The sequence below is a fragment of the Rhinopithecus roxellana genome, chromosome 17 (assembly GCF_007565055.1).
Source record: "Rhinopithecus roxellana isolate Shanxi Qingling chromosome 17, ASM756505v1, whole genome shotgun sequence".
Lineage (NCBI taxonomy): Eukaryota > Metazoa > Chordata > Mammalia > Primates > Cercopithecidae > Rhinopithecus > Rhinopithecus roxellana.
Window position 1 is genome coordinate 12,150,008 of NC_044565.1, and position 24,851 is coordinate 12,174,858.

The 24,851-nt window shown below is 40.9% G+C and overlaps 1 protein-coding gene and 1 non-coding gene across 2 annotated transcripts in view; one reads left to right on the plus strand and one right to left on the minus strand.

Moving 5' to 3' along the window:
* Positions 1-22,381, minus strand: part of EVA1A (eva-1 homolog A, regulator of programmed cell death) — a 184,210-nt gene extending 161,829 nt beyond the window's left edge. Inside the window, exon 1 of the mRNA XM_030921137.1 lies at positions 22,335-22,381. The gene's annotated coding sequence lies outside the window, so the exon portion shown is untranslated. The remainder of the gene's footprint in view (positions 1-22,334) is intronic.
* On the plus strand, positions 1,593-1,698 carry LOC115894465. The gene has a single exon (XR_004054583.1). It is a non-coding gene; the product is annotated as a small nucleolar RNA U13 (small nucleolar RNA).
* Positions 22,382-24,851: the final 2,470 nt, after the last annotated feature.

The window sequence follows — 24,851 nt, forward strand, 5'->3', positions numbered from 1 at the left end:
TTCTCTAAAAATAAAAACAACTTGTTGTTTCAAAGCATTTGCTAAGACAGTATGTTGCTGCAGTTTTCCAAAACGTCAATGAAGTAATCACTTTATTACTAGCAAAAAGTGAGTTGTGTGTTTTACAACTAATATAAGTGACATGGCTACCCTGTAAGGGATTATTTCCAAAGTGTGTTACTGGAGAGGTATTTCTGGACCTGCAGCTCACTCGTACCAACAACGTTAATACTCATACCTCAGCGTTAATGCTGAGAGCACGCACATGGCTAGCCTGGGCTGTCACCTAAGTACTGTTCTCTTTTTCCTGTGGGCAAGTGAAAGGAAGAGAATACAACCTAAGTCATTAACTTCTAAGATCTAAGTTTTAGTTAGTTGTTCAATCTGGACCTTTTCATCCTTTTTAAAAAGACTATCAAGAGATCTGTTGATGTTTTCTTGTATAATTTAATTCATGTTTTGTTACATGTTTAAAATCACGAGTGCATCTTTGCTAATAATTTCAAGGGATATAAGCATGTTCAAGCATTCTACACAGATCAAGCAATTATTTTTCCTGCAAATTTAATTTTGAATGGTAATACAGGGTTTTGTTTGGCTATTGTTTTAAAACACACACACACACACACACACACACACACACACACAAATTACATATTTTAGTAGACTAACAGCATAGCAAACACTTGGTTTGTTTCCATACAACATTCCAGAATTCATTCAAAAAAATGCTTGCATGAGATTTCCCCGGCTTTGGTGTCCCGAGGGCAGGAAGAATGTGCCCTCATTGCTTCGCGGAGCTCCCAGTCTAGTAATAACTCAATATATATTTACTAAACAGATGAAGGAAGGGTTAATAATGAATACATGATGAAGCAAAGTAAATAGGCCTCAAAGCTTGAGGAACAGGGAGTTTTCTGAGCTCAGAATTGAAGGTAGAGGCCAGGCGCAGTGGCTCACGCCTGTAATCTCAGCACTTTGGGAAGTCGAAACAGGTGGATCATTTGAGGGCAGGAGTTTGAGACCAGCCTTTCCAACATGGCAAAATCCTATCTCTATCAAAATACAAAAATTAGTCGGGCATGGTGGCAGGTGCCTATAGTCCCAGATACTCAGCAGGCTGAGATGGCAGAATCCCTTGAGCCTGGGAGGCAGAGGTTGTAGTGAGCTGTGATTATTCCACTGCACTCCAGCCTGGGGGACAGAAAAAGACTCCGTCAAAAAAAAAAAAAAAAAAAAAAATAGAGAAGAAGAAGAAGAAGGTGGATAGCCTGCCTGCTGTGGTGATCAAGCCTTATTCTAACCCGTTTTGTTGTGACTGGCTCAGATTTCACTACATGCTTGGGAAGAGGCAAGAGCTTAGAAGCAGACAATCTTAGACTGCCTATGCAAGGAAGCCCTCACCGTATTCACAGACAGTGCTATCTCTGAGACATCAGGACAGTCCTTGAAATTTAAGGAAATGGACCATGGGTTCCTTAGTGACTTCAACCTGAAAGACTAATCCCAACCCCAAGTAGTGAGCTCAAAGGTATTTGATGAACTTCAGCCATCCTAACAGGAATATTTGCTTCATAAATATTATCACCTAGATCCTTTTATGATCATAAGCATGATGATGGCTGGGTTTTCCCACTCCTGTGTGAGATGTGCCTCCCTCTAACCTTATTACAGCATTGACACCTTACTCATTTGACATGAAAAAAATAATATTATCACCTGAACTTCAAGTGTAACTCCAGCAGCTGCCCATAAGCTTCTCTCAACTCTGGATCTAGTTTGTAGGACTAAATTAACCATTTGTAGTTTCTGGATAATATAAGTAGTAAGTGGGTTTTGTTATTGTTATTATAATGCACATTTCCTATAGTAAATATTATTTGTTTGTTTTTTGAGCTCCCACATGTATTGCTGGGTATACCAAGAATGCAAGGTCCTCTGCCCTCTTTACCCAGAACATTCCTCAGGTGTGGCTTTCTGTGGCCAACCATGAAGGATGAGGTTGTGTCACTTGAAACAAAGAACAGGTGTATTTATTGCTTCCTATAAAAGCAGCGTATTCCTTAAGCTCAGTGCTCCTTTTCTGTGAAGTAAACCTACTATGTGTGCACCATTCATCTGGGCCTGTGGTGTCACCCATCTGGGACTTGGGGACAAGGGGAACCTTTGCAAACATGCTGATGCTCATGTTATGTCATGAATAATAAAGTGATTGTCTCCGACCCAAGAGTCTATGTCTTCTACCAATGTTCATGAAACAAGATGCTAACTTATTTACTTTTAAGTAGGGTAAAATCAAATCCCAGCTCCTTCAATTATGTGTTACTTTTATAATAGCAAATCAGTCGCTATGATTACAAAATTAGAAAATATTCTTTTCTAACAAATTGTTATTTCCTTCCAAGATTCTCTTGGTAGCCCTGATTAAAAACCACTGATAAGTTTCTCTAAACAAAAGACAAAAAATGGGATTCTAAGTCATTATATTTAATAGTTCATTTCAGATTTTAAAAATACTAGATTTCTCAAGCTTCTATTCCTTGGCTCTCAGCAAAATTCAATTTTCTAGTAAAAATAATTCTCCTGCTTAGATTGAGGGTGGGCCCTGCAGCCATCTCTTTCCATGGTTGGCATCTGCAGTGAGCTCCCCATGTAGCCTCACATATGCCTGGTAGTGGGCACAGGTCTCTGTCCACACACTGTGCATTCCTCATCCCCCATCCCTCATTCTTCAGTGGCAGCTAAAGCTGCTAATTTTCCTAGGTCCAGGGGCTTGAACCTTGCCTTCTCTAAACATTGACCTCTATCTTTTCTTCTTAGGGAGAAGCATTATCTTCTCAGGGTCCTAAAATTCATAAGCTCTGGACTTGGGTTAGAGGGTGGGTAGGAAGGAGGAACCCACCAACTCACATTTTTAGAAACTCGAAGGAGACCTGCCTAGGGGTCAGCTTGGAGAATGCTAAAACCAATGAACTTCTATCTCAGCAAGTTACTCTGTAACATCTGTAGTCAATGTTTTATTCCGCAACTCCTGTGCCCCCCTAAAAAGTAAAGGTTGTAAATAAATACACAAAAACTGGCAATAAATGGAAACCAAACAGTTCCGACACTAAAAACTAAACAGTTCTCACACTAATGATATCATTCAAGTCTCTGGCACTACAGTTGACCTTGAACAATATGGGGGTTGGGACACCGACCCCCTCCCACACAGTTGAAAGCTCACTGCCTTCCTGATCCCCTTCGACTCCCTTTCAGATGGCTCCTTCTCTGCATCCCTGCTGCTCATTTCAACCACATATCCCTTAGCAGTTGCTGTTCTCCAGGGCTCTGTCCTGACCCTTTCCTGTCTCACATGCAGCCCCTCCTGGGTGGCCTCATCCAGATGGCTCCACTTGTTGCCCCTCTTGCCCAGGTCTGTCTCCTCCACTTCAGGTTCACTTCCAGCCCTTTAGTGGACTTCTTTCCTTGCGTGTGACAGACATGCACCCTAAGCTCAATGTTTCCAGGACACACGCAGTCTGTTCCCACAAATCTGCTCCTTCTGCCATCCCCTATCTCAGCAGAAATACCACCATCCACCAAATTCCCAGGAAGGAGTCCAGGGGCTTCCCCTATAACCTGTCAATCACCAGAGCTTGTTAATTCCTTGTCCTCAATGCCTACTTGTACTACCACTTCTCATTCAGCCCCAGGCACATGAATCCAGAGCACTGTCACATCTTGCAGGGATCACTGCCTCTACCTCTTAAATCAGCTCCCTAAGCTGCAGCTCCAGCCCATTCTCCATTCTGCAGTGACAGGAAACTTTCTGAGATGGAAGCCTGGCCTTGTCATTCTTTTTTAAAAAATTATCTGAACACTCCTCAGTGCCTTCCTGAAGAAGCTTACACTCATTATTACGACTTCCAAATTCCCTCATTCCCTAAACCCAGTCCACCTCCCACCCTCATTTTCTGCTCAGGTAAAATGCAAACAAATAAACCAACCTGGATTCCTGATTTTAAGACTTACAGTTGAGTAGGGGAAGAAAATGAAAAAGCAGCAAACAAACCACTGAAAATATATCATATGCTCTAAATACTGTGAAAATAGAAAACAGGAATAACGGGGGACTCCATTTGGGAGGGTGGTCAGGGAGTCTGATTTGCTATTTCATGAAACTGAGAACCAGGAGGAGGAACAATCTAGGGAAAATTATAAGGATCTGTTTTGGTAATAAGGATATCTGTAGTGCATTTTTAAGTATTTGCTGCTGGTTTAAAAATATATGTATATTGTTCAAAGCAGTAACCTTCAGCTTTCTACAAAACTTGTTGTCCAACATAATGAAGACTCCAGGATAACACAATATTCTACATCTGCCTGCTAACCAGAGTCTCATGTATGGGGCGAGAGGGGAGGATACCATTCTCTAATTTCTTCTGATTAATCTTAACCTCTTCTTGCTTCCCTGATTATATGTATGCAGTATTATATCCTCAAGACTCAGTTCAAATCTCCTTTCTTCTGAGAAACTTTCCCAACTGACCTTGCCTGGGCAAAATGCATTCCCACGTGCTATGGCAGCCCACAGAACACACATTCTCCCAGCAATTATCATTTTGTATTATAATGTTGTCTTCAGAGAAAATTATTTCTCTTTGTTCACCTCTGTGACTAGCTTGTAGTAGGTACATGTTATTTATCTGCTGACTATATGGAACACCCAACACATGTACTGTATGACCTTTGCCAAGTCATTGCCCTTCTGTAATCCTCAGTTTTTTTGTCATTCCAGAATAACACAGCCTACAACGTGGTGTGGTAAGGCTTAACTGAGTAGTGATGTAGTCTTAATAAGAATTGGGTTACTAAGCAAAATATGGTGGCATATCAAAACGTTCTATTTATGCTCCAATGTTTCTTCTCCAGCTTATCATCTTGGGTGGGTGGTGCCAGGCATTCAATTGTAGAAAGAAACACTCTAAAGGGACCCTGTAGAAAAGTTACAGTGGGTCCCCATCTTTTACCATGTACAAAAATTGACTCAAAATGGATTGACAACTTATATGTAAGATCTGAAACTATGAAACTACTAGAAGTAAACATTGGGGAAACACTACAGGACATTGGTCTGGGCAAAGATTTTTTGGTTAAGACCTCAAAAGCAAGGCAATAAAAACAAATATAGACAAATGGGATTACATCAAACTAAAACACTTCTGCATAGCAAAGGATACAATCAACAAAGTGAAGAGACAACCTATAGAATTAGAGAAAACAGGAACACAAATCAATAGCAAAAAACCCCACAAATAATCCAAATTTAAAATGGCAAAAGACGTGCATAGACATTCCTCAAATAATATATACAAATGGCCAAAAAATATATGAAAAAATGCTCAACAACACTATTCATCAGAAAAATGTAAATCAAAACCACAATGAGATATCATCTCACCTCAGTTAGAATGTTTATTATCAAAAAGACCAAAAATAATGAATGATGGTGAAGATGCAGAGAAAAAGGGAATACTAGTGCTGTTGGTTGGTAGTACAGCACTGTGGAGAACAGTATGCAGGTTCCTCAACAAACTAAAAACAGAACTATCATAAAATCCCACAATCCTTCAGCTGGGTGTATAACAAAAAGAAAAAAGATCAGTATATTGAGAGGGTTCCAAGATGGCCGAATAGGAACAGCTACAGTCTACAGCTCCCAGCATGAGTGATGCAGAAGACAGGTGATTTCTGCATTTCCAAATGAGGTACCGGGTTCATCTCACTGGGGCTTGTTGGACAGTGGGTGCAGCCCACAGAGTGTGAACCGAAGCAGGCCAGGGCATCACCTCACCTGGGAAGCGCAAGGGGTTGGAGAATTCCCTTTCCTAGCCAAGGGAAGCCGTGACAGATGGTGCCTGGAAAATTGGGGCTCTCCCACCATAATACTGTGCTTTTCCAACAGTCTTAGCAAACGGCACACCAAGACAGTATATCCCGCACCTGGCTTGGAGGGTCCTACACCCATGGAGCCTGGCTCACTGCTAGCATGGCAGTCCGAGATCAAACTGTAAGGCGGCAGTGAGGCTGGTGGAGGGGCATCTGCCATTGCTGAGACTTGAGTAGGTAAATAAAGCGTCCGGGAAGCTCAAACTGGGTGGAGCCCACTGCAGCTCAAGGAGGCCTGCCTGCCTCTGTAGATGCCACCTCTGGGGGCAGGGCATAGCTGAACAAAAGGCAGCAGAAACTTCTGCAGACTTAAACGTCCCTGTCTAACAGCTTTGAAGAGAGTAGTGGTTCTCCCAGCATGGAGTTTGAGATCTGAGAACGGACAGACTGGCTCCTCAAGTGGACTTTGACCCCCAAGTAGCCTAACTGGGAGACACCTCCCAGTAGGGGCTGACTGACACCTCATACAGCTGGGTTACCCTCTGAGATGAAGTTTCCAGAGAAAGGATCAGGCTGTTCTGCAATATTTGCTGTTCTGCAATATTTGCTGTTCTGCAATATTTGCTGTTCTGCAATATTTGCTGTTCTGCAGCCTACACTGGTGATACCCAGGCAAACAGGGTGTGGAATGGACCTCCAGCAAACTCCAACAAACCTGCAGCTGAGGGTCCTGACTGTTAGAAAGAAAACTAACAAACATAAAGGACATCCATACCAAAACCCCATCTCTGGGTCACCATCATCAAAGACCAAAGGTAGATCAAACCACAAAGATGGGGAGAAAACAAAGCAGAAAAGCTGAAAATTCCAAAGATCAGAGCACCTCTTCTCCTCCAAAGGAATGCAATTCCTCGCCAGCAATGGAATAAAGCTGGACGGAGAATGACTTTGATGAGTTGACAGAAGTAAGCCTCAGAAGATCAGTAATAACAAACTTCTCTGAGTTAAAGGAGGATGTTTGAACCCATCACAAAGAATCTAAAAACCTTGAAAAAAGATTAGACAAATGGATAACTAGAATAAACAGCATAGAGAACACCTTAAACGACCTGATGGAGATGAAAACCATGGCACGAGAACTATATGATGCATGCGCAAGCTTCAGTAGCCAATTCGATCAAGTGGAAGAAAGGGTATCAGTGATTGAAGATCAAATGAATGAAATGAAGTGAGAAGAGAAGTTTAGAGAAAAAAAGAGTAAAAGGAAATGAACAAAGCCTCCAAGAAATACGGGACTATGTGAAGAGACCAAATCTATGTCTGACTGGTATACCTGAGAGTGATGGTGAAAATGGAACCAAGTTGGAAAACACTCTTCAGGATATTATCCAGGAGAACTTCCCTGACTGAGCAAGGCAGGCCAACATTCAAATTCAGGAAATACAGAGAATGCCACAAAGATACTCCTCAAGAAGAGCAACTCCAAGACACATAATTGTCAGATTCTCCAAAGTTGAAATGAAGGAAAAAATGTTAAGGGCAGCCAGAGAGAAAGGTCGGGTTACCCACAAAGGGAAGCCCATCAGAATAACAGCAGATCTCTTGGCAGAAACTCTACAAGCCAGAAGAGAGTGGGGGCCAATATTCAACATTCTTAAAGAAAAGAATTTTTAACCCAGAATTTCATATCCAGCCAAACTAAGCTTCATAAGTGAAGGAGAAATAAAATCCTTTACAGACAAGCAAATGCTGAGAGATTTTGTCACCACCAGGCCTGCCTTACAAGAGCTCCTGAAGGAAGCACTAAACATGGAAAGGAACAAACGGTACCAGCCACTGCTAAAAGATGTCAAGTTGTAAAGACTATCGATGCTAGGAAGAAATGGCACCAACTAATGAGCAAAATAACCAGCTAACATCATAATGACAGGATCAAATTCACAAAAATAACAATATTAACCTTAAATGTAAATGGGCTAAATGTCCCAATCAAAAGACACAGACTGGCAAATTGGATAAAGAGTCAAGATCCATCAGTGTGCTGTATTCAGCAGACCCGTATCACATGCAGAGACACACATAGGCTCAAAATAAAGGGATGGAGGAAGATCTACAAAGCAAAGGGAAAACAAAAAGAAAAAGCAGGCATTGCAATCCTAGTCTCTGATAAAACAGACTTTAAACCAACAAAGATCAAAAGAGACAAAGAAGGCCATTACATAATGGTAAAGGAATCAATTCAACAAGAAGAGCTAACTATCCTAAATATATATGCACCCAATACAGGAGCACCCAGATTCATAAAGCAAGTTCTTAGAGACCTACAAAGAGACTTAGACTCCCACATAATAATAATGGGACTTCAACATGCCGCTGTCAACATTAGATCAACGAGACAGAAAGTTAACAAGGATATCCAGGAATTGAACTCAGCTCTGCACCAAGCAGACCTAACAGATACCTACAGAACTCTCCACCCCAAATCAACAGAATATACATTATTCTCAGCACCACATCGCACTTATTCCAAAATGAATGACATAGTTGGAAGTAAAGCACTCCTCAGCAAATGTACAAGAACAGAAACTATAACAAACTGTGTCTCAGACCACAGTGCAATCAAATTAGAACTAAGGATTAAGAAACTCACTCAAAACCACACAACTACATGGAAACTGAACAACCTGCTCCTGAAGGACTACTGGGTACATAATAAAATGAAGGCAGAAATAAAGATGTTCTTTGAAACCAATGAGAATAAAGACACAACATACCAGAATCTCTGGGACACATTTAAAGCAGTGTGTAGAGGGAAAGTTATAGCACTAGATACCCACAAGAGAAAGCAGGAAAGATCTAAAATCGACACCCTAACATTACACCTAAAAGAACTAGAGAAGCAAGAGCAAACACGTTCAAAAGCTAGCAGAAGGCAAGAAACAACTAAGATCAGAGTGGAACTGGAGGAGATAGAGATGCAAAAACCCTTCAAAAAATCAGTGAATCCAGGAGCTGTTTTTTTAAAAGATCAACAAAATTGATAGACCGCTAGCAAGACTAACAAAGAAGAAAAGAGAGAAGAATCAAATAGACGCAATAAAAAATGATAAAGGGGATATCACCACCGACCCCACAGAAATACGAACTACCATCAGAGAATACTATAAACATCTCTATGCAAATAAAGTAGAAAATCTAGAAGAAATGGACAAATTCCTACACACAAACACCCTCCCAAAACTAAACCAGGAAGAAGTTGAATCCCTGAATAGATCAATAAAAGGCTCTGAAATTGAGGCAATAATTAATAGTCTACCAACCAATAACAAGTCCAGGACCAGACGGATTCACAGCTGAATTCTATCAGAGGTACAAAGAGGAGCTGGTACCATTCCTTCTGAAACAATTCCAATCAATAGAAAAAGAGGGAACTATCCCTAACTCATTTGACGATGCCAGCATCATCCTGATACCAAAGTGTGACAGAGACATAACAAAAAAAGAGCATTTTGGACCCTGATGAACATCAATGCAAAAATCCTCAGTAAAATACTGCCAAACTGAATCCAGCAGTACATCAAAAAGCTTATCCACCACGATCAAGTTGGCTTCATGCCTGGGATGCAAGGCTGGTTCAACATACGCAAATCAATAAACGTAATCCATCATACAAACAGAACCAAAGACAAAAACCACATCATTATCTAAATAGATGCAGAAAAGCCCTTCAACAGAACTCAACAGCCCTTCATGCTAAAAACTCTCAATAAACTAGGTATTGATGGGCAGTATCTCAAAATAATGAGAGCTATTTAAGACAACCCCACAGCCAATATCATACTGAATGGGCAAAAACTGGAAGCATTCCCTTTGAAAACTGGCACAAGACAGGGATGCCCTCTCTCACCACTCCTATTCAACATAGTGTCGGAAGTTCTAGCCAGGGCAATCAGGCAGAAGAAAGAAATAAAAGGTATTCAATTAGGAAAAGAGGAAGTCAAATTGTCCCTGTTTGCAAATGACATGATTGTATATTTAGAAAACCCCATCATCTCAGCCCAAAATCTCCTTAGGCTGATAAGCAACTTCAACAAAGTCTCAGGATACAAAATCAATGTGCAAAAATCACAAGCATTCTTGTATACCAATAACAGACAAACAGAGAGCCAAATCATGAGTCAACCCCCATTCACAACTGCTTCAAAGAGAGTAAAATACCTAGGAATACAACTTACAAGGGATATGAAGGACCTCTTCAAGTAGAACTACAAACCACTGCTCAACGAAATAAAAGAGGACACAAACAAATGGAAGAACATCCATCCTCGTGGGTAGGAAGAATCAATATTGTGAAAATGGCCATACTGCCCAAGGTAATTTATAGATTCAACGCCATCCCCATCAAGCTACCAATGACTTTCTTCATAGAATTGGAAAAAAACACTTTAAAGTTCATATGGAACCAAAAAAGAACTCACATTGCCAAGACAATCCTAAGCAAAAAGAACAAAGCTGGAGGCATCATGCTACCTGACTTCAAACTATACTACAAGGCTACAGTAACCAAAACAGCATGGTACTGGTACCAAAACAGAGATATAGACCAACGGAACAGTACAGAGTCCTCAGAATTAATACCACACATCTACAACCATCTGATCTTTGACAAACCTGACAAAAACAAGAAATGGAGAAAGGATTCCCTATTTAATAAATGGTGCTGGGAAAACTGGCTAGCCATAAGTAGAAAGCTGAAACTGGATCCTTTCCTTACTCCTTATAGAAAAATTAATTCAAGATGGATTAAAGACTTAAATGTTAGACTTAAAACCATAAAAACCCTGGAAGAAAACCTAGGCAATTCCATTCAGGACATAGGCATGGGCAAGGACTTCACGACTAAAACACCAAAAGCGATGGCAACAGAAGCCAAAATTGACAAATGGGATCTAATTAAACTAAAGAGCTTCTGCACAGCAAAAGAAACTACCATCAAAGCGAACAGGCAACCTACAGAATGGGAGACAATTTTTACAATCTACCCATCTGATAAAGGGCTAATATCCAGAATCTACAAAGAACTTAAACAAATTTACCAGAAAAACCAAGGAACCCCATCAAAAAGTGGGCAAAGGATATGAACAGCCACTTCTCAAAATAAGACATTTATGCAGCCAACAGACACATGAAAAAATGCTCATCATCACTGGCCATCACAGAAATGCAAATCAAAACCACAATGAGATACCATCTCACACCAGTTAGAATGGCAATCACTAAAAAGTCAGGAAACAGGTGCTGGAGAGGATGTGGAGAAATAGGAACACTTTTACACTGTTGGTGGGACTGTAAACTAGTTCAACCATTGTGGAAGACAGTGTGGCAATTCCTCAAGGATCCAGAACTAGAAATACCATTTGACCCAGCCATTCCATTACTGGGGATATACCCAAAGGATTACAAATCATGCTGCTATAAAGACACATGCACATGTACGTTTATTACGGCACTATTTACAATAGCAAAGACTTGGAACCAACCCAAATGTCTGTTAATGATAGACTGGATTAAGAAAATGTGGCACATATACACTATGGAATACTATGCAGCCATAAAAAAGGATGAGTTCGTGTCCTTTGTAGGGACATGGATGAAGCTGGAAACCATCATTCCGAGCAAACTATTGCAAGGACAGAAAATCAACCACTGCATGTTCTCACTCATAGATGGGAATTGAATAATGAGAACACTTGGACACAGGGTGGGGAATATCACACACTGGGACCTGTCATGGGGTGGCAGGAGGTGGGAGGGATAACATTAGGAGAAATACCTAATGTAAATGATGAGTTAATGGGTGCAGCACACCAACATGGCACATGTATACACATGTAAGAAACCTGCACGTTGTGCACGTGTACCCTAGAAATTAAAGTATAATAAAAAAGATCAATACATCAAAGAGATATCTGCACTCCCATGTTTATTGCACCACTGTTCACAATAATCAAGATATAGAATAAGCTTAAGTGGCCATCAATGGATGAATGGTTAAAGGAAATGTGATATACATACACAATGGAACTCTATTCAGTCATGAAAAAGAATAAAATTCTCTCATTTGCAGAAACATGACTAGAACTGGAGGTTAATTAAGTAAAATAATCCAGGCAGAGAAATACAAATATCGCATGTTATCATTCATATGTGGGAGCTAAAAAGGTGGGTCTCATCGAGGTAGTACATAGACTGGTGGTTACCAGAGGCTGGGCGGGGGGGTATGTGTGTTGAGGGAGGGGGGAGACATAGATAAGGGGGTTGAGGGGTATAAAAATACAGTTATATAGAAGGGATAAGTTATAGTATTCAATAGTACAGTAGAGAAACTACAGTTAACAATAGTTTATTATATATTTCAGTCTAGCTAGAAGAGAATTGTAATGTTCTCAACATAAAGATAAATGTTTGAGGTGACAGATATCCCAACTACCCTGATCTGATCATTACACATTGTATAAATGTATCAAAATATCACAAGTATACCCAAATATATACTATGATGTCCTAATTTTTAAAAGAAAGGACAGAGAGAGACTTTTCAAAAAGGGAAGAAAGAGAAAAGCTAGAGGGGACCTAGACTGTCCAGCATTGCTGTGTGGTGCTGTGGCCACCAGAGGACAGCCTAACCACATATGCTGTGGAACTCTGCCTTCCAGAGCCCTAAGGGTGCAATGTTTTCCACACAACTGAGAAACAAATACTTTTTCTTCCAGCCTCGTGGAGGAAAATCATTGTCAAATATATTACATTATTTCCTACCAATTATAAGTTGATTGCTGTAACTGTTTCCTGTGAGTTAGTCTCACCATTTTCTGTCATTGTAGGTATCTGCTTAATATGAGATCAATGCATCTTTTTAGTCATTTTGCAAAGGAACTAAGAACTATCATAGTCAGTGCATTTGTGTTATTTTATTTTTTAAAATTTATTTTATTCATTTATTTTTTTGAGATGGAGTCTCGCTCTGTCACCCAGACTAGCATGCAGTGGCGCAATCTCGGCTCACCACCACCTCCGCCTCCTAGGTTCAAGCGATTCTCCTGCCTCAGCCTCCTAAGTAGCTGGGATTACAGGCGTGCAACCATGCCCGGCTAATTTTTGTATTTTTAGTAGAGACAGGGTTTCACCATGTTGGTCAGGCTGGTCTCGAACTCCTGACTTTGTGATCTGCCTGCCTCAGCCTCCCAAAGTGCTGGGATTACAGGTGTGAGCCACCACACTCAGCTGTGTTTTTAAAATAGTATATTGCTTTTCATTGTCAAACCAAAATGTACTTATTATAGAAAATGTAGACAGAAAAATTGAAAAAGCAGGAAACACGCTTAGTCTCACCACCCCGTCTATGCTTTGTTACTCATGATAGTTGATTTGGAGACATCACCAGTACCTATCAACATTGGCAAAATCAACAGCTGATGTTTAGGCAGTATGTGTAAGACCTCTCTGGTGAGGTGCTGGAAGCTCCTCTTGCATTCTAGGCCCCGTTGCCTGATTTGGGATTGTGGGGCTCACTGCAGGCTCTTGCTCCAGCTTCCTCCCCATACACATGCCCAGAGTTCTCATTGAAGGGTCATCCAGTCTCTCTGAACCTAGTGAGAATTGCCTCTGAGAGCAAGCAACGACTTTCCTGTCTTCTCCCATCAAGCTTCTAATCGGAATGGATTTGCTGTTATTTCAGGGCCCCTGTTGTTATATATGGGTCCTGAGGTCCTACGGGTCATATGGGCAGAGACCACAACTCATCCCACCTGGAGGCTGCTCAGGGGCTGAAAGTCTTCTTCATTCAATTCCTTCAGCCTACAGGAGTTTCCTGAGACACTTTTTGGTGCTGGGAGCTGGGACATAGTAGCAACTGAAAAAATGTCAATTTCTGCACTCCACAAACTTACAACCTCTTGGTAGAAAGATAATTATAAAATTATCACCACATTGTGACAAAGAATAGAAAGAAAAAGCCCAGGATGCCATGAGAAAGTAGAAGGAGGTTGACTCTAATTCAGGGTGCCACAGAAGGCTGTTGTAGAAGGTGACTGTATGCTGAGACCCAGAAGGCAGAATAGAGGAAAAAGAGAGTGACCCAGGCAGAAGAAACTGCACCACAACACCACTGCAAGCCGGGGTAGTCGGAGTGTGGTGAGCAGGTTAAGAAGGCAGAGATGAGCTACAGAGGTGGAGAGAGCGCTGGCCATGGAGAGCCATTGCTGATGTGTGATTTTCTCTAGGTGCAGAGGGATGCCAGCAGAGCGGTGGAGGAGAAGCCCAAAACGACTTTACTGGAAAACCCACTAATGAAATAAGAAAAGAAAGAAACTCAACAGTTTCTCTGTATATGACCATTATAGGTGGTAACTGGTCAGCTCACATTCTTTCCCTCTCTAAAAGTGTAGGCATAATTGATATGAATCCTCCCAGGTTGGCATTTTTTTAGATACACATTTCACTAAGGGTTAGCTTGTTGCAATCTCACTATTTTGGAAAAAAATATTGTCATAGACCCTTCTAGAAAACTCCTTGAGCAATGGAAAGTAGAAAGAATTATAGACTTTGGTGCATGCCTGTAGTCCCAGCTACTTGGGAGGCTGAGGCAGGAGAATTGTTTGAACCCGGGAGGTGGAAGTTGCAGTGAGCTGAGATCGCGCCACTGCACTCCTGCCTGGCGTCAGTGAGACTGCATTTCAAGAAAAGGAAGGAAGGAAGGAAGGAAGGAAGGAAGGAAGGAAGGAAGGAAGGAAGGAAGGAAGGGAGGGAGGAGGGAGGGAGGAGGGAGGGAGGGAGGGAGGGAGGGGAGGGGAGGGGAGGGGAGGGGAGGGGAGGGGAGGGGAGGGGAGGGGAGGGGAGGGGAGGGAGGGAGGGAGAAAAAGAAAGAATTGTGGAAGAGGAACAGCTGCAGTCTCCAGCTCCCAGAGCGAGCGACACAGAAGATGGGTGATTTCTGCATTTTCAACTGAGGTACTGGGTTCATCTCACTACAGAGTGCAGGACAATCAGTGCTAGTCAGCTGCTGCAGCCCGAACAGCAAGAGCTGAAGCAGGGCAAGGCATCGTCTCACCTGAGAAACGCAAGGGGGAAGGGAATCCCTTTTCCTAGCCAGGGGAACTGAGACACACAACACCTGGAAAATCGGGTAACTCCCACCGCAATACTGTGCTTTACCAAGGGTCTTAGCAAACGGCACACCAGGAAATTATATCCCCCACCTGGCTGGGAGGGTCCCACGCCCGCGGAGCCTCCCCCATTGCTAGCACAGCCCTCTGAGATCTAACTGCAAGGCAGCAGCAAGGCTGGGGGAGGGGCGCCCGCCATTGCTGAGGCTTAAGTGGGTAAACAAAGCCGCTGGGAAGCTCAAACTGGGTGGAGCCCACCGCAGCTCAAGGAGGCCTGCCTGTCTCTGTAGACTTAAGCTCTGGGGACAGGGCACAGCTAAACAAACAAAAAAAAAGCAGCCAAAACCTCTGCAGATGCAAACGACCCTGTCTGACAGCTTTGAAGAGAGCAGTGGATCTCCCAACATGGAGGTTGAGATCTGAGAACGGACAGACTGCCTGCTCAAGTGGGTCCCTGACCCCTGAGTGGCCTAACTGGGAGACATCCCCCACTAGGCGCAGACCGACACCCCACACCTCACACGGTGGGATACCCCCCTGAGACGAAGCTTCCAAAACAAGAATCAGAGAGGTACACTCACTGTTCAGCAATATTCTATCTTCTGCAGCCTCTGCTGCTGATACCCAGGCAAACAGGGTCTGGAGTGGACCTCAAGCAATCTTCAACAGACCTACAGCTGAGGGTCCTGACTGTTAGAAGGAAAACTAACAAACAGGAAGGATACCCACACCAAAACCCCATCAGTACGTCACCATAATCAAGACCAAAGGCAGATAAAACCACAAAGATGGGGAAAAAGCAGGGCAGAAAAGCTGGAATATCAAAAAATCAGACCGCATCTCCCCTTCCAAAGGAACGCAGCTCATCGCCAGCAACGGATCAAAGCTAGACGGAGGATGACTTTGACGAGTTGAGAGAAGAAGGCTTCAGTCCATCAAAGTTCTCAGAGCTAAAGGAGGAATTACGTACCCAGCGCAAAGAAACTAAAAATCTTGAAAAAAGAATGGAAGAATGGATAACTAGAATAATCAATGCAGAGAAGGCCATAAACGAACTGACACAGATAAAAACCATGACACAAGAAATACGTGACAAATGCACAAACTTCAGTAACTGACTCGATCAACTGGAAGAAAAAGGATCAGCAACTGAGGATCAAATGAATGAAATGAAGTGAGAAGAGAAGTCTAAAGAAAAAAGAGGAAAAAGAACTGAACAAAGCCTTCAAGAAGTATGGGATTATGTGAAAAGACCAAATCTACGTCTGACTGGGGTACCTGAAAGTGAGGGGGAAAATGGAACCAAGTTGGAAAACACTCTGCAGGATATCATCCAGGAGAACTTCCCCAACCTAGTGAGGCAGGCCAACATTCAAATTCAGGAAATAGAGAGAACACCACAAAGATACTCCTCGAGAAGAGCAACTTCAAGATACATAATTGTTAGATTCACCAAAGTTGAAATGAAGGAAAAACTGTTAAGGGCAGCCAGAGAGAAAAAGGTCAGGTTACCCACAAAGGGAAGCCCATCAGACTAACAGCAGATCTCTCAGCAGAAACTCTACAAGCCAGAAGAGAGTGGGGGCCAATATTCAACATTTTAAGGAAAAGAATTTTAAACCCAGAATTTCATATCCAGCCAAACTAAGTTTCATAAGTGAAGGAGAAATAAATTCCTTTACAGAAAAGCAAATGCTGAGAGATTTTGTCACCACCAGGCCTGCCTTACAAGAGCTCCTGAAGGAATCACTAAATACGGAAAGGAACAACCGGTAACAGCCATTGCAAAAACATGCCAAAATGTAAAGACCATCGATGCTAGGAAGAAACTGCATCAACTAACGAGCAAAATAACCAGTTACTATCATAATGACAGGATCAAGTTCACACATAACAATATTAACCTTAAATGTAAATGGACTAAACCATCCAATTATAAGTCACAGATTGGCAAACTGGATAAAGAGTCAAGACCCATCAGTGTGTTGTATTCAGCAGACCCATCTCACACGCAGAGACACACATAGGCTCAAAATAAAGGGATGGAGGAAGATCTACCAAGCAAATGGAAAAAAAAAACAAAAAACAAAAAAAACAGGGGTTGCAATCCTAGTCTCTGATAAAAGAGACTTTAAACAATCAAAGATCAAAAGAGACAAAGAAGGCCATTACATAATGGTAAAGGAATCAATTCAACAGGAAGAGCTAACTATCCTAAATATATATGCACCCAATACAGGAGCACCCAGATTCATAAAGCAAGTCCTTAGAGACTTACAAAGAGACCTAGACGCCCATACATTATAATGGGAGACTTCAACACCCCACTGTCAACATTAGACAGATCAACAAGACAGAAAGTTAACAAGGATATCCAGGAATTGAACTCATCTCTGCACCAAGCGGACCTAATAGACATCTACAGAACTCTCCACCCAAAATCAACAGAGTATACATTCTTCTCAGCACCACATCGCACTTATTCCAAAATTGACCACATAATTGGAAGTAAAGCACTCCGCAGCACATGTACAAGAACAGAAATTATAACAAACTGTCTCTCAGACCACAGTGCAATCAAACTAGAACTCAGAACTAAGAAACTCCATCAAAACCGCTCAACTACATGGAAACTGAACAACCTGTTCCTGAATGACTACTGGGTACATAACGAAATGAAGGCAGAAATAAAGATGTTCTTTGAAACCAATGAGAACCAACATACAACATACCAGAATCTCTGGGACACATTTAAAGCAGTGTGTAGAGGGAAATGTATAGCACTAAATGCCCACAAGAGAAAGCTGGAAAGATCTAAAATTGACACTCTAACATCACAATTAAAAGAACTAGAGAAGCAAGAGCAAACACATTCAAAAGCTAGCAGAAGGCAAGAAATAACTAAGATCAGAGCAGAACTGAAGGAGATAGAGACACAAAAAACCCTACAAAAAATCAGTGAATCCAGGAGCGGATTTTTTGAAAAGATTAACAAAATTGATAGATCGCTAGAAAGACTTTACAAAGAAGAAAAGAGAGAAGAATCAAATAGATGCAACAAAAAATGATAAAGGGGATATCACCACCGACCCAACGGAAATACAAACTACCATCAGAGAACACTATAAACACCTCTATGCAAATAAACTAGAAAATCTAGAAGAAATGGATAATTTCCTGGACATTTACACTCTCCCAAGACTAAACTAGGAAGAATTTGAATCCCTGAATAGACCAATAGCAGGCTCTGAAATGGAGGCAATAATTAATAGTCTACCAACCAAAAACAGTCCAGGACCAGATGGATTAACAGCCGAATTCTACCAGAGGTACAAGGAGGAGCTGGTACCATTCCTTCTGAAACTATTCCAATCAATAGAAAAAGAGGGAATCCTCCCTAACTCATTTTATCAGGCCAGCATCATCCTGATACCAAAGCCTGGCAGAGACACAACAAAAAAAGAGAATTTTAGACCAATATCCTTGATGAACATCAATGCAAAAATCCTCAATATAATACTGGTAAACCGAATCCGGCAGCACATCAAAAAGCTTATCCACCATGAGCAAGTGGGCTTCATCCCTGGGATGCAAGGCTGGTTCAACATATGCAAATCAATAAACGTAATCCATCATATAAACAGAACCAAAGACAAAAACCACATGATTATCCCAATAGATGCAGAAAAGGCCTTTGACAAAATTCAACAGCCCTTCATGCTAAAAACTCTCAATAAATTCGGTATTGATGGAATATATCTCAAAATAATAGGAGCTATTTAAGACAAACCCACAGCCAATATCATACTGAATGGGCAAAAACTGGAAGCATTCCCTATGAAAACTGGCACAAGACAGGGATGCCCTCTCTCACCACTCCTATTCAACATAGTGTTGGAAGTTCTGGCTAGGGCGATCACACAAGAGAAGGAAATAAAGGGTATTCAATTAGGAAAAGAGGAAGTCAAATTGTCTCTGTTTGCAGATGACATGATTGTATATTTAGAAAACCCCATCTCAGCCCAAAATCTCCTTAAGCTAAAAAGCAACTTCAGCAAATTCTCAGGATACAAAATCAATGTGCAAAAATCACAAGCATTCTTATACACCAATAACAGACAAAGAGAGAGCCAAATCATGAATGAACTTCCATTCACAATTGCTTCAAAGAGAATAAAATACCTAGGAATCCAACTTACAAGGGATGTAAAGGACCTCTTCAACGAGAACTACAAACCACTGCTCAGTGAAATAAAAGAGGACACAAACAAATGGAAGAACATACCATGCTCATGGATAGGAAGAATCAGTATCGTGAAAATGGCCATACTGCCCAAGGTAATTTATAGATTCAATGCCATCCCCATCAAGCTACCAATGACTTTCTTCACAGAATTGGAAAAACACTGCTTTAAAGTTCATATGGAACCAAAAAAGACCCCACATTGCCAAGACAATCCTAAGTCAAAAGAACAAAGCTGGAGGCATCACACTACCTGACTACAAACTATACTACAAGGCTACAGTAAGCAAAACAGCATGGTACTGGTACCAAAACAGAGATATAGACCAATGGAACAGAACAGAGTCCTCAGAAATAATACCACACATCTACAGCCATCTGATCTTTGACAAACCTGAGAAAAACAAGAAATGGGAAAAGGATTCCCTGTTTAACAAATGGTGCTGGGAAAATTGGCTAGCCATAAGTAGAAAGCTGAAACTGGATCCTTTCCTTACTCCTTATATGAAAATTAATTCAAGATGGATTAAAGACTTAAATGTTAGACTTAAAACCATAAAAACCCTAGAAGAAAACCTAGGTAATATCATTCAAGACATAGGCATGGGCAAGGACTTCATGTCTAAAACACCAAAAGCAATGGCAACAAAAGCCAAAATTGACAAATGGGATCTAATTAAACTAAAGAGCTTCTGCATAGCAAAAGAAACTACCATCAGAGTGAACAGGCAACCTACAGAGTGGGAGAAAAGTTTTGCAGTCTACTCATCTGACAAAGGGCTAATATCCAGAACCTACAAGGACCTCTAACAAATTTACAAGAAAAAAAAAAAAGAACCCCATCCAAAAGTGGGCAAGGGATATGAACAGACATTTCTCAAAAGAAGACATGAATACAGCCAACAGGCACATGAAAAAATGCTCGTCATCACTCGCCATCAGAGAAATGCAAATCAAAACCACAATGAGATACCATCTCACACCAGTTAGAATGGCAATCACTAAAAAGTCAGGAAACAACAGGTGCTGGAGAGGATGTGAAGAAATAGGAACACTTTTACACTGTTGGTGGGATTGTAAACTAGTTCAACCATTATCGAAAACAGTATGCCGATTCCTCAAGGATCTAGAACGAGAAGTACCATATGACCCAGCCATCCCATTACTGGAGATATACCCAAAGGATTATAAATCATGCTGCTATAAAGACACATGCACACGTATGTTCACTGCAGCCCTATTCACAATAGCAAAGACTTGGAATCAACCCAAATGTCCATCAGTGACAGACTGGATTAAGAAAATGTGGCACATATACACCATGGAATACTATGCAGCCATAAAAAAGGATGAGTTCGTGTCCTTTGTAGGGACATGGATGCAGCTGGAAACCATCATTCTCAGCAAACTATCGCAAGAACAGAAAACCAAACACCGCATGTTCTCACTCATAGCTGGAAACTGAACAATGAGGTCACTTGGACTCGGGAAGGGCAACATCACACACCAGGGCCTATTATGGGGAGGGGGAGGAGGGAGGGATTGCATTGGGAGTTATACCTGATGTAAATGATGAGTTGATGGGTGCTGACAAGTTGATGGGTGCAGCACACCAACATGGCACAAATACACATATGTAACAAACCTGCACGTTATGCACATGTACCCTAGAACTTAAAAGTATAATCATAAAAAAATAAATAAATCATAAAAATAAATAAATAAAAATAAAAAAAGAAAGAATTGTAGACTTTATTAAGTAAAATTTTATGAAGTTTACCCCAAGAGCCAATTGCAAGTGATTATCAAGAGATATAATTGATATTTCCCCAGATAAGTTTGTAGGAGAGGATGTACAAATAAATGTGACATTGGGAATAGAACTTTGTGATTAATAAATATTTGAAGTCTAAAAACTCCCTCTAAACAGCAGTGAATTGATACTATTACTTAGCCCTCTCCTCTATACAGATAGAAGCTGCAGGACTCTGTGGGGTGGGTCTTGGCCGCACCTCTAAAGGGAATGCCTTTAGCGAATGTGAAATAATATTCTAAATGCCTTTCAATACCAAGATTTGTAGGTTAAGGCCTAGTGCATGTCTTGACTAGGGGCTTAATCATTCCCAGAAATGGGTGATTTTGCCCTTGGTTGCTTATATTTATAGGTGTAATTGGGAATATATGTTATTTATGATTTTATCATAATTTATATCACCATAACTATCATAACAATGATATATAGATCCAGTTAATTATTAATTCTGTCATAATTTTTTGTATTATTGAATTGCCACATTTGGGTTAGTCATTCCCATTATAATGAACACTGGTTTTTTTTCCCCAAGATTTTGTTGAACAATTGAATGAACACTCTGGCATGACTGTCATCCACTAGAACATTTCAGAGCTTGCGGTGAGTTTATATTTACTGTGAATAAGATGTAGAGCAGCTGGGTTAAAATGTTATAATTTATGTTTCCTCCGCTTGACATCGTCAATCTTTCAATATTTTTTCCAGTCAATGGTGTAATTTCTGAATATTAATCGTTTATCTCTTCTACAATTTGAAAGAAATGTTTCCAAGTTGATCACTGATGTTTCATGTATTTATTTATTTTTTGAGACAGGGTCTTGCTTTGTCGTCCAGGCTGGAGTGCAGTGGTGCGATCTCGGCTCACTGAAACCTCCGCCTCCCAGGTTCAAGCAATTCTCCTGCCTCACTCAGCCTCCCGAGTAGCTGGGACTACAGGCGTGTGCCACCGTGCCCGGCTCATCTTTGTATTTTTCATAGAAACGAGGTTTTGCCATGTTGGTCAGGCTGGTCTCAAACTCCTGATCTCATATGATCCACCCACCTTGGCCTCCCAAAGTGCTGGGATTTACAGGTATGAGCCACTGCACTCGGCAATCACTAGTGTTTTAAATTTGTTTATGATATCTGTTTTTCATCTAGAAGATTTCAGTGGTAATGGGGTCAAACTTATCAATCTTTCTCTTCATGGCTTTGGGGTTCTTTCATTCTATTTAAGAAGGTGTTACAATGTATTTTTACTTACAATGTCTTGCATGTTTTTTTCTCAGTTATTTCTTCATTCCATCCATAAGTTTTCATTTTTCGAAATTCAGTTTCTAGAATAGATAATTATAAGGTTCATAGTCAAACAATACAAAAATGCATACAGTGAAAGTGCTAGCTCCAACCTTGTTTCTTCTTTTTCTAAGCCTTTTCTATCCTAGGGAAGGTAAGTTCTTTCATTTGTGGGATATATATATAAATCTTATATATATATAAGATATTATTCTTATATATATGATATTCTTCCAGAAGTTCTTTATGCATATCAAGTAAATAGAAATATAAGATACTGATTTTCCAAAATTGTGAAGTATGGATCAATTCATATTTTTTTTCCAACAGATATCTAATTGTCTGAACATCGTTTTTCCATCCTTTCCACATTTATTTTATTTTATTTATTGTTATTATTATTTGAGACAGAGTCTCATTCTGTCACCCAGGGTAGAGTGCAGTGGCACGGTCTCAGCTCACTGCAACCTCTACCTCCCCAATTCAAGCGATTCTGTGCCTCAGCCTCCCAAAGTTCTGGAATTAAAGGTGTGTGCCACCACGCCCAGCCAATTTTTGTATTTTTAGTGGAGATGAATTTTCGCCATGTTGGCCACACTGATCTTAAACTTCTGGCCTCAAGTGACCCTACGGCCTCAGCCTCCCAAAGTGCTAGGATTACAAGCGTGGGCCACCACACCTGGCCTCCACATTGATTTTAAGTGCCAGTTTACTCACATCATAAATTCTCATACACATGTGTAACTGTTTTAAATTGGCTTTTTAAAATTTTTATTCCTACTTTGTCCTTCTGGTGTCAATAACATTTTTCTTGTTCCTTTTTTCCAGGTGTGCTCCTCTGTGAAGCAATGGAACAGACTGTGTTTCCAGGCTAGATATTTACTTAGTTACAACCCTGCAGAACTGAGCCCCATTCAATACTTTTAAACTCAGATCAGATCATCAGATTACATCACCAGCTCCCACTCCCCTGACCCCCATATTCCCACTGTGCTCTATGCCTCTCGCTCCCTATTTAGCAGGTAATGTTGTCATTGTTTGACAGTCTTTCCTTCACACTATGGCATCCTATTATGAAGACACTAGGATTATCAACTTTGTATCTCCAGGATCTAGCCCACTGCCTGGCACATGGTAGGTGAACAATAAAAACTTGTTAAATAAGAATAGAAGGCTGACTGACCAAATGAATAAATGAATGAATGAAAGAGTGACTGAGAAAGATCTGCTCTACCTTCCCTTGCCATCCTAGACTCTCTTCTCACATTTTACTTCCATCACCATCATGGTCTTCCCCACCGTCCCTCTCTCCTATACTTGCCATCAGTGTGTGATGAATTATCCACAAGAATGGGCTGTATTTCAAACAAGGCCTACATCCATTTCTGACTAGGGCTCAAAGTCCAAATCTGTGTAAAAATCCTAGTCAGCTCAAGATATTCACCAAGCAAAAAGGGAAATAAATATTTCTTACTAAGTTGAGGATGGCTGGAGAGAATTAGCTCACAAATACTAAGAATATTTTAGTATTACATATGTAATTTAAAAATACAAAACGTTAGCAAATATGAAGTGTTATGGCATTGTTGTTTAATAGCCATTGCAATGAAACATTGGCTAGCTTGTAGAAAAAATATTATACTTTCGTAAATTTGAATATGAAAATGATTTTGTGGCAGGCAGCTTGTAAGATGGCCTCCAATAATCCCGACCTCCTCGTATTTCTGGCTTTGGGGTCCATTTCACTTGAGTGTGAGCCGGACCTAGTGACTTGTTTCTAATGAACAGAATCACAGTAACAGTGATGGCACGTTGCTTCTGAGATTAGGTAACAAAAAGACTGTGACTTCTGTCTTGTTCACCTTCTTGTTCCATTGCTGGCTCACTCCGAGGGAAGCCAGATACCTGTTACGAGCTGCCCCATGGAAAGGTTCACACAGCAAGGAACCAATGTCCCCAGCCAACAGCCAGCAAGGCTGCTTCTAGTCACAGAACCAGCTGGCAAGCAGATCTTCCCTTAGTTGAGCCTTGAGTTGACTATAGCCCTAGCCAACCTCTTGATTGCAGCATTGTGAAAGACCTGGTGTCAAAATCACTCAACTAAGCCACTTCTGGGTTTCTGACCCACAGAACCATACAACAATAAATGTTTGTTGTTTTAAGCTGCTAAATTTAGAAGCAATTTATTAAATAGTTATAGATAGTGAATAAAGGAGTGTATGTGTAGTGAGGGTGAGCTTATGAGGCAATATGAAGTTCCTTCATCCAGGCAAAATATATACTTCAAGGCTTCACAGATAATATTGACTTTGGAGAATCTGTCATGGCCCTGGGTCTGACTTTTGATTTTGAAAGCCCAGAACCTGATTTTCAGCACAGCATGAAATAGATACATCATTTAGGGAAGACTTACATGAACCAAATTTGTGAAATTGATATGACAAAAAACTAAATGCTAGTTTATTAACTTATAAGTAAACAAAAA